General features: G+C 46.9%; 2 pseudogenes; one reads left to right on the top strand and one right to left on the bottom strand.

Annotated features, from left to right (window-relative positions):
• Positions 1 to 7,785: 7,785 nt before the first annotated feature.
• On the bottom strand, positions 7,786 to 7,905 carry LOC136638127 (5S ribosomal RNA; annotated as a pseudogene).
• A 6,227-nt stretch (positions 7,906 to 14,132) lies between these two features.
• LOC136638173 (5S ribosomal RNA) lies at positions 14,133 to 14,252 on the top strand (annotated as a pseudogene).
• Positions 14,253 to 19,266: the final 5,014 nt, after the last annotated feature.

Below are 19,266 nucleotides of genomic sequence, written 5' to 3'. Positions count from 1 at the left end.
GCCTCCAGGACCTCCCAGCTACACTTGCCCACATCGTTGGTGCCGACATGCACCACAGCCGCTACCTCTCCCCCAGCACTGTCTACCAGCCTGTCTAGACGAGAAGTGATGTCCGCAACCTTCGCACCAGGCAGGCAAGTCACCATACGGTCCTCACATCTGTCGCAAACCCCCCTCTCTATGTTTCTAATAATCGAATCCCCCACTACAAGAAGCCCCCGACCCCCCTCCCGCCGAGGAGTATCCCGAGTGCGCTCGGATACGGGCCCATCCCCTGGAGAAGGGATCCCCCCTAGGGGATTGTTTCCCTCCTCTCCAGGATGACGTCCTCCAGTCCCGAGACTTCCCACCCGGGCAGCCGAGGAGCTGCACGCCTGAGGTTGGGACGAAGCCTGATCGTCCCTGGAAGTCTCCCCACGGTCCTCCTCTGGCTGCCTGCGCTTCTCCAGGTCGGCCACCAAGGCTTCAAGGGAGCGGACGCGTTCCCTGAGAGCCTGGAGCTCCTTGCAGCGAGGACACACCCATGACTTATGCCCCAGAGGCATATAATCATACATGTGGCACTCGATGCAGAACACTGGATAGCCCCCACCCTGCTGCTGGCTGTCTGACTGCATAGCTTTTTTGTTGTTGTTGTTGTTTTATTTAGGGGTCCTTTAAAAAACCGTACACTGGATAGCAGCCCTCTTCTCAAGGGAAGAGGAAGGGCAGTGTATGGGGCCCTGGCCTCCTCGCCCTGCTGCTGAACTCGCCCAGATGCTAAACTCTTGTGCCTTACCTGGCACTTAGTTCCCAGAGGCACTGGGTTCCCAGAGGCCACACGCGTCTGCAGAGAGCCTCACGCGATGGCCTGCCTAGCTTTATACTCCTGGCTGGCTCCTCCCCCCTCCTTCCTTCCTGATTGAAAGGGGGCTGGCCTTCCCAGGTGAGTTTACAAAAGCTCAGGAAGGCAAATGGCTGCTGATGGGCGTGACCTACTCTGCAGGCTCCTGAATGGACTGCTTGGATTAGCCTACTGGGGCTCTTAATGGGTTGGGAATTGGCCCTTCCTAGGTCCTTTCCCTCCTAGTTCTGTTCTCTTAGGCTGGACTGTTTTTGTAACCTCAAGCTAGTTTTTATTTGGGTTTGTTTAATTATTTATTGCTCTCTAGATCCTGTGTCCCAATTTACTGACCTGTTTAGGTTATGTTCTAACTTAGATTAGGTTTAACCTGGGTTAAGTATAGGTTTAATTTAAACAAGTAGAAAACCTGCTTTTCACTTTATCCTCCTCCCTTCCTTCGATTAAGTGCTACCTTAGGTGCAGCTAACTTTCAATTTTGATTTAAATGCCTGACCCTTGGGCACTTACTCACGAGTAGGACTCTGCTCCTGCTCACGAGTAGGACTCTGCTCCTGCTCAGAGTAGCCCTATGTACCTCCCTTAGGTGCTAACTTTCAATTTTGATTTAAGGTTGCTTTAAAGGTAAGGTTAAGGTTAGAAGACAGGGAGTTAGAAAGACAAAGCGTTAGAATGAGTACACTTACCTCCTCCTCCTCCTGCTCCTCCTCCTCTCCTTCTCCAAAACTCAGAGATCTCCTTGCCTTCTCCTCGCCCAGATGCTAAACTCTTGTGCCTTACCTGGCACTTAGTTCCCAGAGGCACTTGGTGTCCCAGAGGCCACACGCGTCTCCCAGGATTGAGTGTGTAGTATTGCTGCCCAATACTTACTAAATTCTCCTCACTGATGCAGCCATGTCAATGGAACATGTACTATATCCTTTGGGGGTCAGTTCTGAAAGCCTCCTTGTGATAATGTTAAGTCCCTTGCTGCTGGGTAAACCTAAAGGTCTACTCAAACCTGAACCAGCTCTTTCGCTTGCACAACATCAAGCAGGCTGGGGGAGGAAGATCAAGGACACGAAAGGGGATAGGATATTGGTGGAGCTGTGGCCATGGAAGACTGCCCTCTTCCTGCTTTTGACTCCCCTCCCCACCTCGGGACCCTCCCCATTCTTCCCCCTGCCTACCCTTTTCTGCCCATTCTCTGCACCAAGTTACTGGTGCTGGGCATTCAAGATTGCCACTGCCACATGACCACTGCTGCTATCTTTTCTGATGCCAGTTCATTTGCATGTGATGGCACATTGCATTCTGCAATGCTGGAAAGTTTGCTGTACCCCCAGAACGAGTGCCGATGGTGTAGAGCAGGGGTGCCCAAACCCCGGCCCTGGGGCCACTTGCGGCCCTCGAGGCCTCTCAATGCGGCCCTCAGGGAGCCCCTAGTCTCCATGAGCCTCTGGCCCTCTGGAGATTTGTTGGAGCCCAAGCTGGTTCGATGCAACTGCTCTCAGCGTGAGGGCGACTGTTTGACCTCTCGCGTGAGCTGTGGGACGAGGGCTCCCTCCACTGCTTGCTGTTTCACGCCTGTGAGGCAGCAATGACAGCAAAGGAAAGGCCAGTCTTGCTTTGTGCAAGGCCTTTTATAGGCCTTGAGTTATTGCAAGAACTTCATTCATTCATATAAGTTCATCTTTAATATATTCATTTATGTAAACGTATGCGAATTTATTCAAATTTTAAATGTAAATTAATTCTTTTTTTTTTGCCCGGCCCCCAACACAGTATCAGAGATACAATGTGGCCCTCCTGCCAAAAACTTTGGACACCCCTGGTGTAGAGGCCTATTAGAACTGAGTCCCAGGTGCAAGCAATTTAGAGACCAATCCTAGGCATGTCTACTCAGAAGATTCACTGTGTTCAATGGGGCCTACTACCAGGAAAGTGTGTAGGATTGCAGCCTTATCGTTCTGATTCTAACCATGAACCGAGCAGGGCTAGTTCCTACAAACTGCAAGTTGGCAACCTTCAGTCTCGAAAGACTATGGTATTTCTGAAAGGTGGTTCTGGAACAGTGTCTAGTGTGGCTGAAAAGGCCAGTTTGGGAGTGACAATCCCTTCCACACTGGGAGCAAGTGCAGTCTGTCCCTGGTCTGTCTCCCTGGCTATGGGCCTTCCTTCTTTGCCTCTTTGCCTCAGTCTGTTGGCCAAGTGTCTCTTCAGACTGGGAAAGGCCATGCTGCACAGCCTGCCTCCAAGCGGGCCGCTCAGAGGCCAGGGTTTCCCACCTGTTGAGGTCCACTCCTAAGGCCTTCAGATGTCCTTGTATCGCAGCTGTGGTCTACCTGTAGGGCGCTTTCCTTGCACGAGTTCTCCATAGAGGAAATCCTTTGGGATCCGCCCATCATCCATTCTCACGACATGACCGAGCCATTATGGCCTTCCTACAAACTACTCAGTGCATTAGCCATGGTGGCGGGGGGGGGGGGGATCGACTTGTCCAGACTCTATCACTTTTTTGTTCTTTGCAGTCCAGTGGTGTAGCTAGAGGGGGTGCAAAGCATTAAGTCTTGCAGGGAGCCTCACCGCAGAATGAAAATAGCCCCTCCCCCTCCCCTTTGGAGCCATTCTGGGTTGGGGAGCAAAACATTGCAGTGATGCTCCATGCAAAACTTGCATCCCCACTGATGTGGTCCCTCTCTCACAAATGGCAGAAAGTAAAGCAGTCACAGCTGTAGATATTCTCAGTCTTGGAGGCTTTACAACATTTTGCATGCAGAGCCCCCAAATGACTGTTGCCTGTAATCGAGCCAGGATCTGAGTACAAGAAAAGTTCTCCTGCTTTTCAGATTTTATTTTTGTAAGTTTGGGTAATTTGGTCAGTGTAACTAGATGTGGGGGAAAGAAAATGATTTCGTTGTGGTCTGATTCCCGCCATGCTCTCTTTGTCACTTAAGCTATTGCAAAAATGGTATTTCAATTTTCACACTTCTAAAAAATTTCAGACCTACACTGGGTTTCATTATAAGGCTGTCTCATCTAGCATTAGTTAGAGCAGAAGACTACTCTCTCTACCTTAGCTTCCAGCTCCATCAAGCCCACTCTAATTACCCTTGTTAACACCTTTTCTTATCTTCCTTGAGTGCTGTTCTAATGTGGGTGGAGTGCATCACATTTAATGAGCATCTCAGACTCTTTGGCTGTCAGAGGAGATGCCCTTAAAGCCAGTCCCAAATTTTCACCACGCTACTCCAAGAACTTTTGATTACATTTTACGGCTGAGTTGTCACAGACGTGTTGAAGCTCTGAACCAACTCAGTGGGGACGGTCCCATTTCGAAGCCAGATGGTCTTAGAAAAATGACACTAACCCATGAGGTGGCTGTTACGGTCAGTCTACCAGAACTCAAACATGTCAAGAAGATGACGTAAGTAACTCCAGTGGGCGACAAAAGTGTGTGGCAACATTTAAGACTGAACAGGCTTCTGCCATATTTGAATCAGGGACTTTAATACAGTGGGCCCTACTCATGGGCTTGGTACCTGCAGATTTCAGTATCCTTGGGTGCTGAGCCTATGTTTGGAGGGCCTCCTAGGACCTTCTGGATGCATCTGGAATAGGAATAAACCTCACTGAACACAGATTGCATGTGTAGGATTAGGTTTCACAATATCTGCTTGGAGAGCAATGAATTTCAGAAGGGGGAGGCTTGCAACTGACTTGCACATTGAAACATCAGTTTTCATATAAAGCAGAAAAAAAATCTTGAGAAAGCATACAACTTTCTCATTATTATTTTGTTTTTTTTCCAACCACTTACAGCTCAATCCCACCTCCACTGATGCAGCTATGCCACGCTGCAGCCTTCCGTGTGCTACCTGTGGTGTTCCTCACCTTTGCACCATTGCAAAGTGCTTTACAGTGCTTTTGTGACAGCATGAAGACCTAGCTTGCCGACAGAGCGTGCGCTCTTCTGGCTTGCCACTTCATTAGGATTGGGGCTTTATTGATTTCTAGACTGTTTTTTTTTTTCAACAAAAAGCTTTCCAAGTGATCTACGTAAGAAAGAAACAAGACCTTTCGTGTCTCAAGCTGACAGACAATCCGAAAAGAGACCTGTGGAGACAACAGAGGAATGGGAGAGAAGTGGAAGCAAGGGTGAACCAAGGAAGGATATATGGCTATTTCATGTTCACATTTGAGGTGAAGCTTCTGTAGGTAGTCACTCTTCCCAGGTGGGCTCCCAATGGAGTTGCCCTCTCCGGTGATCTTAGAGGTAGTTCTGGCTGTTTCTGCTATGCAGTTATTTTCAATATATCAAAAGAGAAGATTCAGTGGAAGAGTGACACACCTCTTTCAATCTTTCCAATGAAAATCAGTGGAGCTTACAAGTGTGTCATTTTTTGCTAGATGACAGTGTACCCCTGGTATCTGTGGTTCCGGCATGTTGTGTTGTTGGCATCCTTCAGTCTCGGAGGACTATGGTATCGCACTCTGAATAGTGGTCCTGAAACAGTGCCTTCTCCAGTGCACGAAGCCTAGGTAAAGTAGATACGGAGGATAGACTGTTACCCATGCGGCAAATCCCCCCTCTCCACATCGCTGAAATGGTCCAACGGAAAGGCAGAAGCCAATACGGTTGGTTCCAGCGGCATCACAGGAGTTGCCAGAACGTGACTGTGTTCAGCCATGAACTGCCTCAGGGACTCTGGCTCCGGATTTTGCCTCGAGGTTGACTCCTGAAGCCTTTTCCATAACTGGATGTAGCCACAAGGCAGTGGAGGTTTGCGATCAGAGTTTTCCTTCTCTCAGATGAGCTGCCTTCCCAGGCTGACGAGTCCCATCTACCCGGTGACTGTTTAGTTGCCTCTTAACAACAAGTACAGCCAAACTGAGGGCCTATTCTGTGGATATCAGGGGAAAGCCACTTCCCGTTTGTTAGTCAAACCTGAAGTGGTGTTCTTAGGCTCCTGAAGGCACCTGCGGGATTCAGAAGGCCTGCTGAAGGCCTCAGAAAGCCACTTCTGGGTTTGCTCATCAAACTAGAAGTGGCCCTGGATTTGCATGTCCATGGATTCATGTGTCTGATGGGGCTCGTCAGCCTGGGAAGGCAGCTCATCTGAGAGAAGGAAAACTCTGATCCTAAACCTCCACTGCCTTGTGGCTACATCCAGTTATGGAAGAGGCTTCAGGAGTCAACCTCGAGACAAAATCCGGAGCCGGAGTCCCTGAGGCAGTTCATGGCTGAACACAGTCACGTTCTGGCAACTCCTGCGACGCCGCTGGAACCAACCATATTGGCCTCTGCCTTTCCATTGGACCATTTCAGTGATGTGGAGAGGGGGGATTTGCTGCATGTGTAACAGCCTATCCTCCATACCTACTTTACCCAGGCTTTGCGCACTGGAGAGGACACTCTGTTCCAGAACCACCATTCAGAGCGCAATACCATAGTCTTCCGAGACTGAAGGATACCAACTAACAGGGGGTATATCCTGGAACAGATCCCTCACAGATATAAAACAGGTGGACTGTATAGCCACAGGTTTCTAGAAAAATGTCTCCAGATCCATTCCTTTGTCTCTTATGGCTAGATATGTTTCTTTCCAGTGAGTAAGATAGGTTTACAGCCTAAGAGCCCAATCCTAGCCATGTCTACTCAGAAGTAAGTCCCATTATAGTCAGTGGGGTTTAATCACAGGAAAATGTAGATAGGATTGTAGCCTGAGTCTTACTGCACACAATGGGCTTACTTCTGAGTAAAATAAATAACACCGTTTTCAAACACCTCTTCTTATGGCTGATGTGGGCATCCTTAGTTACATTCATTTTCACTGGGGGGGGGGGGAAATAAAAGATTCATTTATGTACTGTGTTAAGCATAAATTCTCTGTCAATAAAGGGTTATGTTTTGTAATACATTATAGATATTTTGTACAATTCTGCCAGGTTGACTTTGTTACTGTAATTTTGCTACCATTTCAATTGATAGGAAAATTGTCACCTCATTCAAAGTTATTTATTGTGAGATCCTTGCCAAGTCAGTAGAAATCGGTACTTCACTTTCAGACTATTTATATTCCCCACTAAGAAGAATATACAAAGAAGACATGATTCCCCTTATAGTCTTACCTAGGATGTTCAAATCACCTGCCTGCCACTCCCTTCCAAGCCTGCACATGCGCTAATTTTCAATGAGGTGAGTGTTGGGGGAATGAGGCTGTAGGGCAAAAAAGGTGGGGAATGTCTCTACTTGAAATACGAATGGCATTTTGGCTGTTCCAAAACACAGATCCTCTGCTATATCACCTTGTTTGGCTCTTGGAGTATGATATATCCGATAAAAGTAAGTTCAGTGGCATAGCTAGATGGGGGTGCAAAGCACTAACTTTGAAGGTGTATGAACGCACCTTGTAAGCGGCCCCTCCCCCTTCAGAGCCATTCCAGGCATTGGAAGCAAAATGGAGGCATATGCACCTGGCATTCGTTTTACCGCCTGACTCCAAATGACCTCGAAGGGGAGGGGTGCTTGCATGGTGCATTCAGGGCCTGGAAAACTTAGTGCTTTGCACCCCCTCTAGCTACGCCACTGAGTAAGTTTAGGTGCATATAACCATTTCATTTGCTATGAGGTAGGTTTCTACCATCACCACATCAAATTAGATGTGACTCTAAACAAGTCAGTTAACTTTCTCTGTTTTGTTTTAACAAATATTTCTGGGAAGAGAGCAATAAAACAAGCCCAAAGTTTAAGGGGAGGGGGCTTTAGTGTTTTATCTCCATGGGTACTCCCAGGCGGTCTCCCATCCAATCCCAGTTGTGGCCCCCTTATACAAGATTCTTAAAAAAAAGAAGATTTCAATTGGCTTTCAATCCAACTTAAAAATTTAAACAATATACGGAGGGGGGAGGCATGATCAGAATATCCTGGTTGGCAACCTTCAGTCTTGAAAGACTATGGTATAAGCCTACAGCACCTGGTATTCCCAGGCGGTCTCCCATCCAAGTACTAACCAGGCCTGACTCTGCTTAGCTTCCGAGATCAGATGAGATCAGGCATGTGCAGGGTAACAGTTGCTGCATATAGCAAGGACAAAATACTCAGGCTTCGCCAACGCTTGCCAGAGCTTTGGTTTATGCTTTGTTTTCCCTTCATACTATTTAGAAAATAAAACACAAACCAAGAGGTTAATTTATGTGCACATGGACACATTTAATTTGACCCTGGGAGGACATCCTTGTGGATGCTGGAGACTGATTAAAAAAAAGGGATTGAGAATAAAATGGATTTATTATGCCATTGTACAAATCAATGGTACACTTGGACTATTGCATATGGTGCTAGTTGCCACATCTCAAAAAGGACAAAGTGAAACTGGAGAAGGTGCAGAAGAGAGCGACCAAAATGATTACTGGGCTGGGGCACCTCCCTTATGAGGAAAGGCTGCAGTTTTGGGGGCTCTTCAGTCTAGAAAAGAAACACCTGAGGGCGGACAAAATTGAGACATACAAAATTATGCAGGGGATGGACAGAGTGGATAGAGAGATGCTCTTTTCCCTCTCACACAACACCAGAACCAGGGGACACCCACTAAAATTGAGTGATGGGAGAGTAAGAAAATATATCTTTTGAGTGTAATTAGTCTGTGGATGTGTAATTAATCTGTGGAACTTTTCACAGGATGTCGTGATGGCACCTGGTCTGAATACCTTTAAAGGGGCAATTGGACAATTTTATGGAGGAAACGTCCATCACAGTTAACAAGCCATGATGGGTACGTGCAACCTCCTGGTTTGAGAAACATGCTACCTCAGAAGGCCAGGTGCAAAGGAGTGACAACAGGATGCAGGTCTCTTGTTGGTTGGCAACCTTCAGTCTCGAAAGACTATGGTATAAGCCTACAGCACCCGGTATTCCCAGGCGGTCTCCCATCCAAATACTAACCAGGCCTGACTCTGCTTAGCTTCCAAGATCAGGCACGTGCAGGGTAACAGTTGCTGTTGTTGTCTTGTACTCCCTGAGGTATCTCTTGGGCCACTGTGAGATGCAGGAAGCTAGACTAGATGGGCCATTGGTCTTATGTTTTTGCATCCTGTTCTTAACCATGCAGTTATACTCCAGGACAACATGACTTCAGAACAACTACAGAGTTGTGGTTGCTGGATTTGTGATTTTTGGGATCTGAACAAATTGTAGAAGACCAAAAACCAAGTGGAGCTCCATGGCAAGGTGATTGAAATGTCATGTCCCAGTTGGGGGAAAATGTCATCTGAAGTCACCCTTGGAGTAATATTTCAGTAGTATTAGACTGGGAAGTGCCTCGCAGCTCTTAGAGTCTCCAGCTCTAGGATAATGTTTCTCCTGTGTTATTTCTCAAACACTGCTGTCAGTCCCATTCAAAATACTTCATTGTGCTCCATGTGGTCGGACTTCATACCAAGCTTCTCAATTTCATTGTTTATCTACTTGGTTCTTGTTTTTATTACTAAGAGAACTGGGATTTTACATACCACATCCTATTTATTAAAAAAAAGTAAAAATAAAGTCCTGATGAAATGATTTTAGGCAGCTATCATATGTCAGGTAAGAGGTTTATTTATAACCAAGAAAGCTCATGCAAAAAAACAGTGTATTTGTTTTGTATCCAAGGGGGGAAAATTTAGTTAAAATCAGAGAGAGAACAATCAATGGCATAGTTAGAGGGGGGTGCAAAGCACTAAGTTTTTCAGAGAGTTTCACTGCAGTGTGCAAGAGTCCCCTCCACTTTGGAGCCATTCCAGGCAGGGGGACCAAAACAGAGGCCTAGGAGGGGCTGCTTGCATGCTGCGGTGAGGCTCCCTGAATAACTTAGTGCTTTGCACTCCCTCTAGCTATGTCACTGGGTGATTCTAGTATATCACAAAGGCATTTTGTCAAAATAAGTGGAAAACATGGCTAAGTTCTTTGTAGCACTCAAAAGCTCACCAGAACAAGCCCAACAAAACATCCTGAGGTCACAAACCAGCCAACACCAAGCCATTTATTTTAGTACCGTTGTACTGAAATCACTGCTGAAACAGATTTCAGCATTGGCTCGGTCATGTTGTGAGAATGGATGATGGCCGGATCCCAAAGGATCTCCTCTATGGAGAACTCGTGCAAGGAAAGCGCCCTACAGGTAGACCACAGCTGCGATACAAGGACATCTGCAAGAGGGATCTGAAGGCCTTAGGGATGGACCTCAACAAGTGGGAAACCCTGGCCTCTGAGCGGCCCGCTTGGAGGCAGGCTGTGCAGCATGGCCTTTCCCAGTTTGAAGAGACACTTTGCCAACAGTCTGAGGCTAAGAGGCAAAGAAGGAAGGCCCACAGCCAGGGAGACAGACCAGGGACAGACTGCACTTGCTCCCAGTGTGGAAGGGATTGTCACTCCCAAATTGGCCTTTTCAGGCACACTAGACGCTGTGCCAGAACCACCATTCAGAGTGCGATACTATAGTCTTTCGAGACTGAAGGTTGCCTACTATGATTTCAGTAGTAGACTCATTGTTCAATCCTATGCTGGCCTTACAGTGGTGGATCTTACAACCCACCACTGTAAATCCAGGGCCGACAGAATGAAAATTGCTCTGCTGTTCTGTGGGACAGACATGCTGTTCTTTGGGAACAGCTGAAGGCTACATGCGGGTTCAACCAACCTGCAAAACCTCTGCCATCCTTCGCTGTCGCTAGTAAGTTAGCAGCAGGAGTGGTTTGGGCAAGGATTGTGGGCAGATTGAGGTAGGGAGCAGGCCGGGTGGGGGCGGTTCAAAGGTTAACTTCAGTGGCACCAGCATGTGTGGGACCCCTTCCTGGTCCATGCCTCATAATCCTCCTTAGACTTATGCCAGCTAAAAAATTAGAGTAGGTTCGAGGAGATTCACCGGACACCAGGCAGCCTACTGAGAAGAAACAAACCAAAAAAATGTTATTTACTCCTGGGCTGTCTGGTTCCCCAATCCCCAGCCCACAGAATTGGGCTGGGCTGGCCTGGCGGGGGATAGGACTGAGATCTGGGAGGGCACCAGGATGCAGATTGTGTCTTGCTGCCTTTTGTGCTCCCTGGGGCATTTGGTGGGCCACTGTGAGATACAAGAAGCTGGACTAAATGGGGCTTTGGCCTGATCCAGTGGGGCTCTTCTTATGTTCTAAGAAGAATATAATTATTTCAACTGAGCCCTCAACTGAATGCCCTCAATTGTCTGTCAATCCAATATTGGAAAATCAAAAGTGCTTCATTTTGTTGAATGGTAGATTAAAGTTGGCATTTTGTAGTTGGCACCTGTATATAAAACCTGATAACCTTTAAGGTAGCTTCTTCAACCTACTGCCATAGATTAAAGGTAGCCAGATCAATCAATCAATCAATCAATCAATCAATCAATCAATCAATTGGTCGGTCGGTTGGTCGGTCGGTCGGTCGGTCTGTCGGTCTGTCAGTCAGTCAATAGATAGATAGATAGATAGATAGATAGATAGATAGATAGATAGATAGATAGATAGATCTAAACTGTTGCATCATAATTGCTGGCACAGTAATAATTTACTGGGATCATTGCAAATGCTTCTTTGCAAATAATTTACTGGGATCTTTGCAAATGCTTCTTCTTGTTCCCATGCAGAGGTAGGCCGCTCTCTCAAAATGGGGCAGTGTCTTACATTAAGTACTGAACTTTTTCCTCACAAAGTATCGGTTGTCAATAACTCTCTGCAGTATTTAGAACTGATAATTTTATGTGTAGAGAGACCTTTTATGTGGGGAAGCTTTAAAAAAGAAGGAATTACCCCTCACCTACCGTTTGCAGACTTCCACTGTCAATTTTTTGTGGAATCCGTCGATCATAGTTTGGGACACAAACCATGGGTGCGTGGGCACACAGAGTTTACAATGTAAGCTATATCCAACAGGTTCATTCATTAATTCATTCATTCATTCATTCAATACGATTTTTATCCTGCCTTTCACACCAAAGGGGACTCAAGGTGACAATAGATCACAAACAATGTGTTCACAATTTGCTGGACCACAGATATTGTTATATCTCAATAGATCTGAAGAGCAGACATACCTTCAATGGTGTACCTGGGGGGGGCCAAGGGGCTCAAATGCCCTGGGCGCCATGCCAGTAGAGGAAGTGGTGCCTTCCTTGCTGCCCCCTGTCACCTTCCTAGCCCCCTTTGTGGTGTCAGGAACCTCCGTGGCCTTTTGAAGCCTCTGGAGGGCCTTTAACTCCCACCTCTGGTTTTCGGCAAAAACTGGAAGTGACATTTAAGGTGCTTAGAAGGATTTTTGAAGGCCCTCAAAAGGTTTTCTAAGGGCCTTAAAAGGTTACTTCTGGTTTTCGCCAAAAACCGGAAGTGGGTCTTAAAGGCCCTCTGAAGGCCTCAGAAGGTCTCCAGAGGGTTGCGGAGACCATGCACGGCCTTCCTGGTTCTCTGAAGGACTTTGAGGCCTCTGAAGGGCTTTTACAGTTCATTTCCAGTTTCCCCCCCAAATCTGGAAATGACATTAAAGGCCTTCAGAGGGCCAGGGGAGGCCATATACTGCTGCCATGTAGGCAGAAGGTCTGGTCTAGAGGGTAGAGCCTCTGTTAGCCCGAAGATAACATCAGAAGGTCGCCAGTTCGAGGACACTGGCAGCTCCCTGAAGGGCTGAGAATGGCGAGACCTTGAATCAGCTGACAAGCCAAGCTGAGTGATTCCACCTGCTCTTGGGGTGAGCAAGAAGCGTCTTGGCTGCCCTCCATGTGAGAGATGGAGCTGCTTGTCAGCCTGTGTGGGAGAACTGGAGGCCAGAAGTGAGACCAAACCAGGAAGATCCATTCTGAAATGTTGTTTGTTCTTGAAAGAGAGAAGAACCTCTATTTTTGTAAAAATCCCCTTGAGGGATTTAGAAACGCCTGCCTATGTAAACCGCCTTGAATAAAGTCAGTGATCCGATGACCAGAAAGGCGTTATATAAATACCGAGTTATTATTATTATTATTCCTCTGGCCCTCTGAGGCCCCCAGTGGGGGGTACTTAACTGGGGGGGGGGCAGCATTCTGCGGCACAGGGACCAGGATTGCCACTGCATAGCTTTGTGCATACTATTGGTAATGAATAGTGGGCAGGAATAGTGCCCACTATTGGGCACTGAATTGGTAATGAATAGTGGGCAGGAGGTCTGGTCTAGAGAGTAGAGCCTCCATTTGCCTGAAGATTAACATCCACAAGGTCGCCAGTTCGAGGCCACCGGCACTGTGCGACCTTGAAGCAGCTGGCAAGCTGCAGCTGAGCTGTTCCATCTGCTCGGAGCATGGGAGGATGGAGGCCAGAATGTTAAACCAGATCGGAGTGTAACAGCTTGAATGTGGTGGTTCTTGAAAGAGAGAACCTTCTTTCAATTTGTAAAAATCCCTGCGTGGATTTAATAAGCCTGCCTGTGTAAACTGCCTTGAATAAAGTCTTGAATAAAGACCAAGAAAGGCGGTATATAAATACTGTATATTATTATTATTAGTGCAATCACAGTCACAGTTTTCTGAGATTCTAGATTGCAGTCTTGGTTGTACAAGTGTCTCAAGTAGAACTTTTCAGTGTATTCTCCTGTCTATTAAAAAAAACAGCCATTCTGAAGAAGCATGTGCTTGCATTTAATGCTTGTTTTGCATAATACAGTAGTTAAATGCATGCCTTAAATAAGGGCAAAAGAACCTTGCTGGATGGTCCAAATTAATATGAAGTGGCATGATAATCAGTCCATTTGAGTGTACAGTGAAGTCTGCAAAGAAATCCAGGAGCCATTTTTAGAACTTCAGAAAGCATCTGATGAAAAATAACTTTAAAAAGGTCCAGCCCAGAATGAGTGATGACTCAGAGTACTATTTTGTAGTTGTGTCAAGCACAGTACATCTGAAATCTGATGAGGATTGGCATTAATGCAGAAAAGGCCATGATGAGTGTGAAACAATATGTTGAATTTCCATGTTCAGACTTTTTGTTGCTTTTGGCAATTTTGCTGAAGATTATTTAAGAACTCTGTAAACATCTGGATGCGGGGAGGAGGAATGTAGTTTCATACGAAAAGGATGAAGTTAATATTGGGCTGCAAAACTATAAATGGAAGAGAAAGTAGATTCTAGCACAGCTGTTTCCAATTTTGTTGAATATATCTTTCAAGCCAAATGCATTGAAAAAGTATGCCACAGAAATCTTTACTCAAGCCACATTCTATGCGCCCAGTTTAATTTATAGGGCCAAAGTTCTGTAAGCGACTCCATTTCCTCAATCTAAAAGTTTACTGGTTATTTTCATGAGCAGCAACTGTTACCCTGCACATGCCTGATCTCATCTGATCTCGGAAGCTAAGCAGGGTCAGGCCTGGTTAGTACTTGGATGGGAGACCGCCTGGGAATACCGGGTGCTGTAGGCTTATACCATGATCTTGGAAGCTAAGCAGGGTCAGGCCTGGTTAGTACTTGGATGGGAGACCGCCTGGGAATACCGGGTGCTGTAGGCTTATACCATGATCTCAGAAGCTAAGCAGAGTCAGGCCTGGTTAGTACTTGGATGGGAGACCGCCTGGGAATACCGGCTGCTGTAGGCTTATACCATGATCTTGGAAGCTAAGCAGGGTCAGGCCTGGTTAGTACTTGGATGGGAGACCGCCTGGGAATACCGGGTGCTGTAGGCTTATACCATGATCTCAGAAGCTAAGCAGAGAATTCTGGGCATGCCACCATCTGAGAACCAACACTTTCCCGGTGGCTTCGATATGCCCAAATGGTTGAATGAACAAGCTCTCCATTTTACCACCAGAAAACCATCTGGTAGGCGACAATGCATGCCCAACTTCGCTAACCTGTATGATGTATCCACCAGATTACTGATGCCAAAACTCACACTGATTTTTGTGGCTCTCAGTTACACGCCTGGCTCTTGCATTACCAACCTTGCTATACAATGCACATGTCCTCTCCATCATGCTCCATTTCCCCCACCCTGGAACATCAGGATGTCATATTTCTATCACTATGGCCAATGGGGACACTTCTCAGGTCACCTGTGAGCTGTGTGGGTTGTCCCTATATGGCTACATTGATCCACTCAGTGGGATGGGCAGGTATCTCATTTCCTGGCCAGGGTTGAGGACAGGGCCATCACCATCCCTTTGCCAAGTGGTTGTGCCCCCAGGGGGGCAATAAATGAAATGTAATTGATTTTGATTGGCACCTGCTTAGAAAAAACTTGAGTGTTGACTTGAGTGTATCAAATAGGCATCAATTCCGGTTTAATGTTCTGGTTATCCTAGATCAACTGAAACCTACAGAACTTTTGTGTAAAAGGCTTGGATTTGGTATGCCAGTATTTTTGTCTTGGTTTTTTGGCATCATCACCATCAAGAATTTGCCCCCGATGCAGAGACGCTTGTTTGATGGACTAGCTGCATTCCCCAGACGAGACTTTTCATACATCAAGTACAATCTGATCCTGATGAAGGCTCCTCTTGACTTCAGTAAGATGGGCACTTCAATCCTACACACATTTTCTTGCAAATAAGTCTAACAAAATTTAAATGTTGTTTACTGCCAAGTATATTTTTTTTTCCTCGGGCTCACAGTTTTAGTTATCAATGCTTAATAGCTCACTCTATCAAATCTGGATTTTTATAGCACACACACAAGAAAACCGCTTTCTGCTCAAGAAAACTTCCAAGGAATTTTGGAACCAGAGGAATACTGAGCCATGGTGATAAAGTGACTAGGCCAAGATCAGTCAGTGAATCCATGCCACAGGATTCCTCAACAGAAACAGCATCTAAGAAACAGCGCATTTGAGCACCTTCGCTACTGAGCAATTGTTGCCTCCGTTTTCATGCACACATTTGCCACAATGGATCTCACAAGTCACATGGGTTGTATGGTCAGAAAACTAGTCATTTCTGGAGTATCAAGGCAAGGGTGTGGAGGGGTACCCTAGACAGGACACTGCAAAATGTGTCACCTGGAGGGCAGGGGACTGACATGTATGCTGCCTGGGCATAATATATGCTTCATTGGTTTCACTTACCACATTTTTCACTCCATAAGACGCACTTTTTCCCCCCCAAAAAGTGGGGGGGGGAAGTGTATGCGTCTTATGGAGTGAATACTGCAAAAAAGAGTGCACGTTAGGAACCTTAATGAAGGGGGGGATCTTCATGCCAGTTTATGATCCCATTCACCCTAATAAAGGGAGGGATCTTCATGCCAGTTTATGATCCCATTCACCCTAAGAAGGGGGGGATGGTTCAAATGTTATTCTGTTATAGTTTATTAAATATTTTATTACACTATTTGATTCAGAATATTTTTTTTCCTGTTTTCCTCCTCTAAAAATAGGTACATCTTATGGTCAGGTGCGTCTTATGGAGCGAAAAATACGGTAGCTTGGGGAGCCACAAGTTGTGCCGACCCACCTGAGACTTTATAGAGTAAGAGCGGTATTAAAGGTCTTTACCTCATACTGAGTCAGACCCCTGAGTCCATCTTGCTCAGGGTTGTGTGCTTTGGCTGGCAGAGCTCCAGGAATTCAGATGGGGGTCTTTCCCAGCCCCAGTGGCGTAGCTACAGGGGAAGTGACGCAGTAAGTGCTGCAAGCACTGAAATGTACCATGTAAACGGCCCCTCCCACTTGCCATCAGAGCCATTTTGGGCCGTGATGGCAATGCGCAGGAGTGCTCTGCACCTCTGTGCATTCCTGTCACTGCCCAGATTGGTTCTGATGGTGAGGGAGAGGGGCTGCTTACACGGCACATTGCAGCACCTACTGCATCTCTCCCCTTGTAACTACACCACTGCCCAGCCCTACCAGGTGATACTGGAAATTGAACGTGGGACTCTCTGTGTGCAAAGAGATGCTCAGCCACAGAGGCACAGCAGTTCCCTTGTTCCTCAACTTGGCCTTATGAGAAAGGAATATAGTGCTATGGGGTGGAGGGAGGATATGTCTGTAGCAAAGGAAAGCGATTGCTCTGCGTCATTCCTCAGAAAGAAGTTACTCTGGCACTTCAGTTGCACAGATCACTGCTGCTGCTTCCATAGCTCCCTTGTAACGAGGTGTCAGACTACTGGGTGTCGCTTCCATGGAAATGTCTTCCAACTAAATGGGTTAAGCACTGAGTTCTCATTTCAATTGATTTCTGTGGGATGATGAACAACTATCAACCGGAGAGTTGGGCCAGCAGATAAACAGTGAGGAAAGACATGCCAAGTGTTGTACTAGCCCAGCAACGCAAAACATATGACGTCAGCCCTGCAAGCGGATGGGACTTGGGGCTTGTCCAGTGGCAAAGGTTAAGAATGACAGCAAAAGCCTGAATTCAGGGACTCTGACCTAAGTGTTTTGTGGACCCAGCTGGCATTATGAACTTTGTTGCCCCTCAGATCACACAAAACGAGTGGTGTGGGGTGGAATGTTTCGCTGTGTTGCTCTTTGAAGCTGTGCGCAGTGTGGAGTGTCTTTGGCACGTGTCCAGCCCGCAGCGAGGCATGCTGAAGTCCTATTGATTGAAAGGGTACTTAAGCATGTGGTCTGGGTCGCAGCCAAGATGCAGCGCACCGACTTCTACACCAGTCCCAGTCACATGGCGTGCAGAGTGGCTTCAGTGTAATGGTCTGTCAGATGGCAGCAGCCTGAGGGCCCAATCCTATCCAACTTTCCAGCCCCGGTGCAGACACAGTGCAGCCCTGAGATAAGGGAACAAATGTTCCCATACCTTGAGGAGGCTTCTGTGACTGCCTCCCTGCCACAAGCTGCAGTGTGCACACCATTGGTACAGCTGCACTGGTACTGGCAAATTGGATAGGATTGGGCCCTCAGTCATTAAGTTGACCTTCTCCTTACCTCTCCTAAGAATAATTCAGCCAACTGGTGGCCAAGTCATTACCTGCACTGTGCTTATCTTTGCTGAATAAAGAATTGGGGGTGACAAGTGAACCATGGCTACTTTTCATCTTTCATTTTTCTCATTTCATTCCTCTTTTGAAAAAAGGATGTCCAACTCCTTGAAAAATTAAAATGTTGACAGACCAAACTGAAATTCATCTACACCGAGTTTGTCTCTTTTTCATATTATCCTAAGACCACCCAGTAAAATGTGAGATGAGTGAACTGGGAATAAAATTGGGCCACATTTATTGAGAAGCCAACCAGGAATTAAAACAATCTGCAGTAGGTCCAGCAATGCACTCCTCTCCACTAACTGTAGTCATCTAACTGAGAGGAGGCAACAAAAAGCAACTCCTTCTCTTAAAGCAAGTGGTTCCCAACATTTAGGAGCCCCTGGATCACTGAGAAAAAAGGTGGAATCATCATCTTGTTGGCATCCTTCAGTCTCGGAAGACTATGGTATCACGCTCTGAATGGTGGTTCTGGAACAGAGTGTCCTCTCCAGTGCGTGAAGCCTGGGTAAAGTAGGTATGGAGGATAGACTGTTTCCCATGCAGCAAATCCCCCCTCTCCACGTCGCTGAAATGGTCCAATGGAAAGGCAGAGACCAATACGGTTGGTTCCAGCAACGTCGCAGGAGTTGCCAGAACGTGACTGTGTTGAGTCATGAACTGCCTCAGGGACTCCGGCTCCGAATTTTGCCTCGAGGTTGACTCCTGAAGCCTCTTCCATAACTGGATGTAGCCACAAGGCAGTGGAGGTTTGCGATCAGAGTCTTCCTTCTCTCAGATGAGCTGCCTTCCCAGGCTGACGAGTCCCATCTACCCGGTGGCTGTTTAGTCGCCTCTTACGACAAGTACAGCCAAACTGAGGGCCTATTCTAATCCCCAGCCCCCAGGGGAATCATCATAGACCACAAGCAAACCCCAAACCCACTGCACACAAAAAATACCATTAAATTTGGTAGTCCTTGGGGGAGCACTTGGCTGGAGGTGTCAGCAGCAGCTGTGGGCAGTCCATTCTCTGCCCTCTCTGGTGATCCCTGTAGGCATGTCTTGCTAAGGGAGCACACCTCACATGGACTGCCAGAGAGGGTGGAGAATGGACCACCATAGTTGCAGCTAACACTTCAGTGGTCTGTAGGGGGGCACTTGCTTGGCAAAACACTGGAAGTGATAAAAGGCCATTCGGTTTGTTTTGTGAGACCTAGCGGACCACCTCTCAGGGTCTCGCGGACCACACATTGGGAACCACTGTCTTACAAGAACCCTGTCTTCAAGCTTCAGGCTGTCAATTGGCAACCATCACCAAACCAAAAACCTTTTGAGGTTGGCTTTACATTCCAAGTCCAAGGGATTACTAGTCTGCCTCCTGAGCCAGGTGGCATCTAGAGTTTGGTGCTTGTCCCCCCCTTTGACCCGCCTACCTCAGGACACACACCAACATCCCTATACCTACTCCCTGGTCTGTACCAAACTGGTCACAAGATGGCGGGCTTCCTCAATGGCCACTAAGCC

Source organism: Tiliqua scincoides, chromosome 1 (genome assembly GCF_035046505.1).
Source record: "Tiliqua scincoides isolate rTilSci1 chromosome 1, rTilSci1.hap2, whole genome shotgun sequence".
NCBI lineage: Eukaryota > Metazoa > Chordata > Lepidosauria > Squamata > Scincidae > Tiliqua > Tiliqua scincoides.
Note: the sequence above shows the minus strand (reverse complement) of the source record. Positions and strands in the feature narration are given on the sequence as shown.